Here is a 9,282-nt window from a genome sequence, read left to right on the forward strand (position 1 = left end):
ATCCCACCAACTCTCCCATTTCGTTTTTTCTAAGCTTTTTCCATTATTTTATATTTCTTATGTGTTATATGAAGGCTATAAATAGGCCTTCACTCTCCCATTGTAAGACATCGCAAAAACACCTTCAAATAAGTTACTCTTGGGTGTTCTTCTACCTCCCTTCTCTTTGTTTTCTTTAAGTTTATTTTCTTTCTTGTAGTTGCAGTTTATGTTTTACTATCCTTTCCTTTTGTATGCATTTTAGTTCTGTTCTTTGCCTCCTCCATGGAAGGCTAGATTGTAGTACTCTTAAACTTGATTTAATGCATTTTCATTTTCCTTGCATTTTCATTTCCATTTCTATTTTAATGGAAGGCTAAAACCTTTGGGTTGGCTTCTTGTTATGGATTGTAATCTCTGTTTGAGGTTGGGTATGTTTGTGTGTCTCTGTTCTACTTTGTTCTCCTTCATTCAACCTCTATATTAGTATGTCCATGCTTAATGGGCTATGCTTAATGACACAGTTGCTTAATCTGTGAAGAGGTTGATGTTGTATACGTTTGCTTAATTCGTGTAGGGAAATCTTGAGTTAATCTTCGCTTAGTTGGTTAACTCGGATGGAACAAGGATTAAGTGGTTAACAGAGCAATCTTATTATGAACCAAGGATAAGAGAGTTACAATCCGAACAAGGAGCCAATCTATTTTACTTATTGTGTTATCTGCATTTTATTGTGTTATAAAATTAAAAATCTGAACAACCAAACCCGCCCCCACTTCGTGTGTTTAAGCCTTTGACAGAGAAAAATGGTCCTTGAGAGACGACCTAGGACAACTTCCTAATACTACATTTAATTGTTTTTATTTGACCGGATACGACTTCGATCAAATTTGGCGCCGTTTCCGGGGACCATCAGTTCTGTTATAGGCTGTGTGTTTGTGTGTTATTTGTTCTGTTGTGTGTTTTGGAGCTCTGATATGTTATGTGTGTAGTGTATTATTGTTGCTACTATTATTTTGTTGCTGCACACGAATTTAATTTCAAATTTATGGCTTTAATGTGGATTAGCTTAGGGTTTAATTTACTAGCTAGTGCTATGAGTAGCTAAGTAGCTTTGGTTGGATTTCTTAATGTGGATAGCAACTTCTCTTTGAGGTTAATGGTGTTTTAATGTTGTTTTTGAGTTGAATTACATTCCATAATCTCTATTTGAGTTCTTAATGAATGGTTCTTAGATTTTCGCTTAGTTAATTGACGAATCATTATTAATTTCACAAGTCATATAATTGGGTTTTCGCTTAGTTAACGAGATTATGTGAATTGTGATGAGATTTACAAATAGAGAATTGAAGTGGGTTGTGTAAGTGCTTAACTGCAACTTACTTTGTTTAATTCTTAATTAATCTTCGCTTAGTTGGTTAATTAGGAGCTCGAATGTGATTTAACTCAGTAACTTGCATGTTTAGATTAATTGAGGATAAGAGGTCAAGCTATCTAGTTAAGGAATCCAACTGTTTAGTTTATTGTTTGTTACCGTTTGAATATTGTCATTTGTTTTTTTTTTAATCAAAACCCCCCTTTATTTTAATTTCCGTTGAGTTGTGACGGCTCATAAAAAAATTTGGAGTATGGAAGTTGGTGACATAGTAGTTCGGTTCAATATTCTTGATTCGAAATGTCCATTTGAGGATCATTCTGTTTTCCGAGCCAAATTACTTTCTCATCCTGATTACATTGATTTCCTTGAATTCCTTGATTTTGTTGAAGATGAGTGTATATCTGATTTTGCACTTAATATTGATTTTCCATCTTTGATGGACACTCATCATGTTTGTTCTGATTCCATGAGATGCGCTATCTTTGTTGAAATTGAAAATGCTTTGCATCCACATTCTTTAGATACACTTGTATCCATGGATATTGAGGGCGGTTCTATTTTAATTGATACATCTAACCCCTTTAGTGAGGTGCATTCTGCACAAGCACACTTTCTTTTTGCAGGTTCTTATTTTGTGCCACCACCTCCATTGAGGAAGGATCATTATCCACCACACTTTGATGATTGGCTGTTGGAGATTTCACACCCGCCACACCACTCCCATTGCCATCTTTCACCTGATGCTATTTCCAATGCCATCTCTGCAGTGTCTTGGCATCCACCATGACCTAGGGAGTTTTCTTTCCCTTCTCCTTCTTTACTTTTATTGCACTTGTCAAGATTTATTGATTATTCTAATTGCTTTGATCTTCTGTTTGGGCCACATTGGGACAATGTGTGATTTAAGTGTGGGGGAGGAACTATTTTAGTTATATGTTTGTAGGTTTAATTGTTATTTTTGGGTCTAGGTTTTATGTTTAGTGTTCTGTACAGCTTTGCATGTTTCTCTGTGAATTCTGGGTTTTGATTGTTTGTAGGCACTTACTTCATTCTTGGATAGGAGTTTCTTGATACTATATGGTTTGAAATCCCTGTTTTTCTATGCTTGGAAAGATGATTTTGAGGTTTGAGAAGTTGTTTTAATTGTGACAGATATACCCTGTGTGAGGATTTGAGCCACTCTCTGTTCTTTCTTGTGTGTTATGCCTCTTGATTGCTTGCACAGCTGCCTTGTCTTGATTCTGTTTGATACTTCTTGATTCACATGCATGTTTGGATTTGATTAAGGCATTTTGATTCTCATAAGCCTCTAGCCAAATAAGCCTACCTTGAATTAAATCCTCTGATAATCCCTGCTGAGCCTATTTTCCCTTCTTTGTTTCAAGCTCATTACAATCCTTAAGTGAAAAAAAAAATTGATTACCTTAACCTTAGGGAGTTTTGGAGCTTTGGAATTGTTTTGGGAATAAGTTCTTGAATAAGTGTGGGGGTATGTGTATGTTTCATTGGATGATGTATTTTGGCTAGTTGATTCCTTATGCTGTACATTTTACTTCTTTACATGTTATCTTATCTCATTTAAAATTTTCGTATGTACTATTCACTATGTACTGTTTATTCAAAAAAAAAAAAATCAAAAAAAAAAAAAAGTTGTTTGAGGCAAGAGAAAGAGGATTCATTATCATAAAGGTCATTAGAGGTTTTTGGGTTTATTTCTTGTGCGTATTCTTGACTTATTCCCCATTGCTCCTCTAGTTCCTCTGGTTTGCAGTTACTTATCCCATATATTTTTCTCTACCCTGTCCTTGGCCTCATTACAACCTTAAAAAGACCTTTTGATCCTTATGTGCATGTTTATTGGGTGTTGATTTTAGAGGCTTGCCAAGTCTATCTGTTGCTTGTTTTTCATGAGTGCTTTGAGAGTATACAGTTGCCTAGACACTTGAGAGATACAGTGATACAGTGCATCTTGTGAGGTTCTGTTGCTTTTGAATCACCTCTTGAGCTGATTGATTGTCTTGCCATGTTTTGAAATGCTTGGATGATTTCCATAAGTATCTGGTTTCTCTGACTCTTTATATGTTGGATGTTGTCTACTTCTTTCCTTTTCCCAAGATTCATTGAGGATTATGTAAACCTGTTTCTTGTGTGTATTGTTGTCTCTGTTTCTTCCTGTTTCGTCACTTTCTTTGATATATTTGGAATTGTTCTTTGCTTTGCTTTCTTGATTTTGCCCAGGAGTGCAAAAAGCTAAGTGTGGGGGTATTTGATAAGTCATAATTTGATATGTATCTTATCCTTCAATTTAGCTATTTTACATTCCATTCATGGTTAATTATAGGATTTAGATAGATATGTGTGTTGTTGGGCCAAATTGGATAGTTGGGAATTATTATTCTAAATTTTCGCTGTTTTTGGGCTGATGAACATGTCTCGGTCTTCAGGGCATAACTTGGGCTGTAGTGATCCAAATGGTGCAAACTCGGTGGCCCTGGAAAGCTAAGACAAAGACCTAAATATTTGCAGAAGGCGCCGTCGGCCAATTCGATCATCTAGAAGGTCTAATTCGGTGGAAAACAACTCGGTGCGGAAAAGAATATGGAATCCAACTCATCCCACCAACTCATCCCACCAACTCTCCCATTTCGTTTTTTCTAAGCTTTTTCCATTATTTTATATTTCTTATGTGTTATATGAAGGCTATAAATAGGCCTTCACTCTCCCATTGTAAGACATCCCAAAAACACCTTCAAATAAGTTACTCTTGGGTGTTCTTCTACCTCCCTTCTCTTTGTTTTCTTTAAGTTTATTTTCTTTCTTGTAGTTGCAGTTTATGTTTTACTATCCTTTCCTTTTGTATGCATTTTAGTTCTGTTCTTTGCCTCCTCCATGGAAGGCTAGATTGTAGTACTCTTTAACTTGATTTAATGCATTTTCATTTTCCTTGCATTTTCATTTCCATTTCTATTTTAATGGAAGGCTAAAACCTTTGGGTTGGCTTCTTGTTATGGATTGTAATCTCTGTTTGAGGTTGGGTATGTTTGTGTGTCTCTGTTCTACTTTGTTCTCCTTCATTCAACCTCTATATTAGTATGTCCATGCTTAATGGGCTATGCTTAATGACACAGTTGCTTAATCTGTGAAGAGGTTGATGTTGTATATGTTTGCTTAATTCGTGTAGGGAAATCTTGAGTTAATCTTCGCTTAGTTGGTTAACTCGGATGGAACAAGGATTAAGTGGTTAACAGAGCAATCTTATTATGAACCAAGGATAAGAGAGTTACAATCCGAACAAGGAGCCAATCTATTTTACTTATTGTGTTATCTGCATTTTATTGTGTTATAAAATTAAAAATCTGAACAACCAAACCCCCCCCACTTCGTGTGTTTAAGCCTTTGACAGAGAAAAATGGTCCTTGAGAGACGACCTAGGACAACTTCCTAGTACTACATTTAATTGTTTTTATTTGACCGGATACGACTTCGATCAAATTTGGCGCCGTTTCCGGGGACCATCAGTTCTGTCATAGGCTGTGTGTTTGTGTGTTATTTGTTCTGTTGTGTGTTTTGGAGCTCTGATATGTTATGTGTGTAGTGTATTATTGTTGCTACTATTATTTTGTTGCTGCACACGAATTTAATTTCAAATTTATGGCTTTAATGTGGATTAGCTTAGGGTTTAATTTACTAGCTAGTGCTATGAGTAGCTAAGTAGCTTTGGTTGGATTTCTTAATGTGGATAGCAACTTCTCTTTGAGGTTAATGGTGTTTTAATGTTGTTTTTGAGTTGAATTACATTCCATAATCTCTATTTGAGTTCTTAATGAATGGTTCTTAGATTTTCGCTTAGTTAATTGACGAATCATTATTAATTTCACAAGTCATATAATTGGGTTTTCGCTTAGTTAACGAGATTATGTGAATTGTGATGAGATTTACAAATAGAGAATTGAAGTGGGTTGTGTAAGTGCTTAACTGCAACTTACTTTGTTTAATTCTTAATTAATCTTCGCTTAGTTGGTTAATTAGGAGCTCGAATGTGATTTAACTCAGTAACTTGCATGTTTAGATTAATTGAGGATAAGAGGTCAAGCTATCTAGTTAAGGAATCCAACTGTTTAGTTTATTGTTTGTTACCGTTTGAATATTGTCATTTGTTTTTTTTTTAATCAAAACCCCCCTTTATTTTAATTTCCGTTGAGTTGTGACGGCTCATAAAAAAATTTGGAGTATGGAAGTTGGTGACATAGTAGTTCGGTTCAATATTCTTGATTCGAAATGTCCATTTGAGGATCATTCTGTTTTCCGAGCCAAATTACTTTCTCATCCTGATTACATTGATTTCCTTGAATTCCTTGATTTTGTTGAAGATGAGTGTATATCTGATTTTGCACTTAATATTGATTTTCCATCTTTGATGGACACTCATCATGTTTGTTCTGATTCCATGAGATGCGCTATCTGTGTTGAAATTGAAAATGCTTTGCATCCACATTCTTTAGATACACTTGTATCCATGGATATTGAGGGCGGTTCTATTTTAATTGATACATCTAACCCCTTTAGTGAGGTGCATTCTGCACAAGCACACTTTCTTTTTGCAGGTTCTTATTTTGTGCCACCACCTCCATTGAGGAAGGATCATTATCCACCACACTTTGATGATTGGCTGTTGGAGATTTCACACCCGCCGCACCACTCCCATTGCCATCTTTCACCTGATGCTATTTCCAATGCCATCTCTGCAGTGTCTTGGCATCCACCATGACCTAGGGAGTTTTCTTTCCCTTCTCCTTCTTTACTTTTATTGCACTTGTCAAGATTTATTGATTATTCTAATTGCTTTGATCTTCTGTTTGGGCCACATTGGGACAATGTGTGATTTAAGTGTGGGGGAGGAACTATTTTAGTTATATGTTTGTAGGTTTAATTGTTATTTTTGGGTCTAGGTTTTATGTTTAGTGTTCTGTACAGCTTTGCATGTTTCTCTGTGAATTCTGGGTTTTGATTGTTTGTAGGCACTTACTTCATTCTTGGATAGGAGTTTCTTGATACTATATGGTTTGAAATCCCTGTTTTTCTATGCTTGGAAAGATGATTTTGAGGTTTGAGAAGTTGTTTTAATTGTGACAGATATACCCTGTGTGAGGATTTGAGCCACTCTCTGTTCTTTCTTGTGTGTTATGCCTCTTGATTGCTTGCACAGTTGCCTTGTCTTGATTCTGTTTGATACTTCTTGATTCACATGCATGTTTGGATTTGATTAAGGCATTTTGATTCTCATAAGCCTCTAGCCAAATAAGCCTACCTTGAATTAAATCCTCTGATAATCCCTGCTGAGCCTATTTTCCCTTCTTTGTTTCAAGCTCATTACAATCCTTAAGTGAAAAAAAAAATTGATTACCTTAACCTTAGGGAGTTTTGGAGCTTTGGAATTGTTTTGGGAATAAGTTCTTGAATAAGTGTGGGGGTATGTGTATGTTTCATTGAATGATGTATTTTGGCTAGTTGATTCCTTATGCTGTACATTTTACTTCTTTACATGTTATCTTATCTCATTTAAAATTTTCGTATGTACTATTCACTATGTACTGTTTATTCAAAAAAAAAAAAAACAAAAAAAAAAAAAGTTGTTTGAGGCAAGAGAAAGAGGATTCATTATCATAAAGGTCATTAGAGGTTTTTGGGTTTATTTCTTGTGCGTATTCTTGACTTATTCCCCATTGCTCCTCTAGTTCCTCTGGTTTGCAGTTACTTATCCCATATATTTTTCTCTACCCTGTCCTTGGCCTCATTACAACCTTAAAAAGACCTTTTGATCCTTATGTGCATGTTTATTGGTGTAGACCCCTAAAATTGTCCGGGTCGGAAATAAAGCTTGAAGACTCTCGAAGACTGAAGGATAATCAGCCAGAAGGACTCCTCGAAGGCCCTAGGAGGGTTCTCTGTAGGTCTAGAGGTCTTAGAATAGCTCAAAATAAGGAAGTGGAGGGAAAAAGCCCAATACGGCCGTACTGAAGTCAATACGACCGTATTGGCACTTCAATACGGTCGTACTGAAGTCAATACGACCGTATTGACACTTCAATACAACCGCAGCGAACTCAATACGGGCGTATTGAAATTTCTGAATTTCAATACGACCGTATTGAACTTCAATACGACCGTATTGAACTTCAATACGACCGTATTGAACTTCAATACGACCGTATTGAAGTTCAAAAATTTCAATACGGCCGTATTGCCCCTGTAGGCCGTATTGCGCCTATTCCCTATAAATATGACGTCAATTGGACGTCATTCCACACTTTTTCACTCAGTTTTGACTCCCTCCTTGAGTATTCTGGGGTTTTTGAGCAGTGTTCTGCCCTAGAAATCTCTCTGGGAGTCGATCCGACGAAGTTCTTGAGCCCCGAGCCATTTTGCTTGAGGATCGAACTTAGTCGAGGGGAAATCTTTTGATTCCCTTAGTTAAAATTTTGTTCTAGGAGAGCGAGGAGCGGGCTTGTAGAGCGAGGGAACGCCAAAACGCTTCCCAGTTCTTTGCAATATATAAAAGCACGCTTCAAGAGGTTTCCTTTCAATCCTTCCTTTTACTGCTTTCTGTGTGCACATTTAAACTGTCCTCATGTAGATAGTCAATTTATAATTGCTTAGAATAAATAGGGGTAATTTAGTAATTTTATACTATTATTTTAAAAATAATCTGTCATAGGGAACCCGAAAGGGGCGCCGTGGGGTGCTAACACCTTCCCCACGCGTAACCGACTCCCTTACCCAACTCTGGTTGTAGTGGCCAAAGTTGATTTTTAAATCAATTGCCTTATCCCTTTTTCCAATGTTTTGAGTAAAACATTGGTGGCGACTCCACGAACCCTCCTTTTGCGAAAACCACTAATCCATGGAGGGTCCCGCTTGGGATTAATATGGATTGGTGAGCCTTTTAATAAAATTGCTCGTTTGACGAGGTCTCAGTTTGAGAATAAGTCTTTCTAGCAATCCACATTTTAAAACAAAAAAAACGAGTCCAACCATCCTTCGCGAATGCCGAACGCCCCGTTTCGGGCCGGTGGCGACAGATGGCGACTTCACTGGGGAATCTTCGAGAGTCAGTCCCATTTAGTGACAGACTATTTTTAACAAATAATAGTTAAAATTACTTTATTACCCCTTGCTTGTATGATAACATGATTTATTATATGGCTTTAAAATAACTGTTGTATGTTTAAATTCCGCAATTGTTTGAAATACGAACTGCACACAAACCTTTGCACACAACAGTTCCCTCTATACCCGGGGGCATGAGTGATTAACCATAGGGAGTGGATGTTAGTACGGCCGGTTGTCGAATGGGTCTATAGGTGCCCGTAGACCGTTGTCGGAAAACATCACTCAAGGTGATAACCATGAACTTGAGTCCGACGGTGCGTTGGAACTTTCCATCGACCCACGACAAGAGGAATTGGGTCCCTATAATGGGGGCACCTTGGGGGCCTTTGACCAAGTGAGAACAGTTAGATCCTCCTTGAATATGCACTTTTCTGCAGGAGACCCCCACCTCGTGATTCGCTCGTGACTGTTCGTGGATGAGTGAATTGTTTGTGCATTGACTATGTGACATTGTATGAGCATACATTTGCATTCTTTAAACATACAACATCCCTAGTAAAATAAAAATAAATAGAAATAAGGATCTTCTAGTACATGGTGTTAACATCTACCTTCATTACATTCATATAGGTAGTTTCCCTTTTCACCCAAAAAATACAAAAAATACAAAATACCCAAAAAATATTCAAAAAATATATATATGTATTTATCCCAAACCAAGCAATATCATGCATCATATTAGGAAAATCCTAAAAAACATGATAATGCTTAGTTGAATAAACACTATGCATGCATATTCAACTTCATCATCTCAT

The sequence above is a fragment of the Cajanus cajan genome, chromosome 5 (genome assembly GCF_000230855.2).
Source record: "Cajanus cajan strain Asha chromosome 5, NIPB_CcT2T_4, whole genome shotgun sequence".
NCBI lineage: Eukaryota > Viridiplantae > Streptophyta > Magnoliopsida > Fabales > Fabaceae > Cajanus > Cajanus cajan.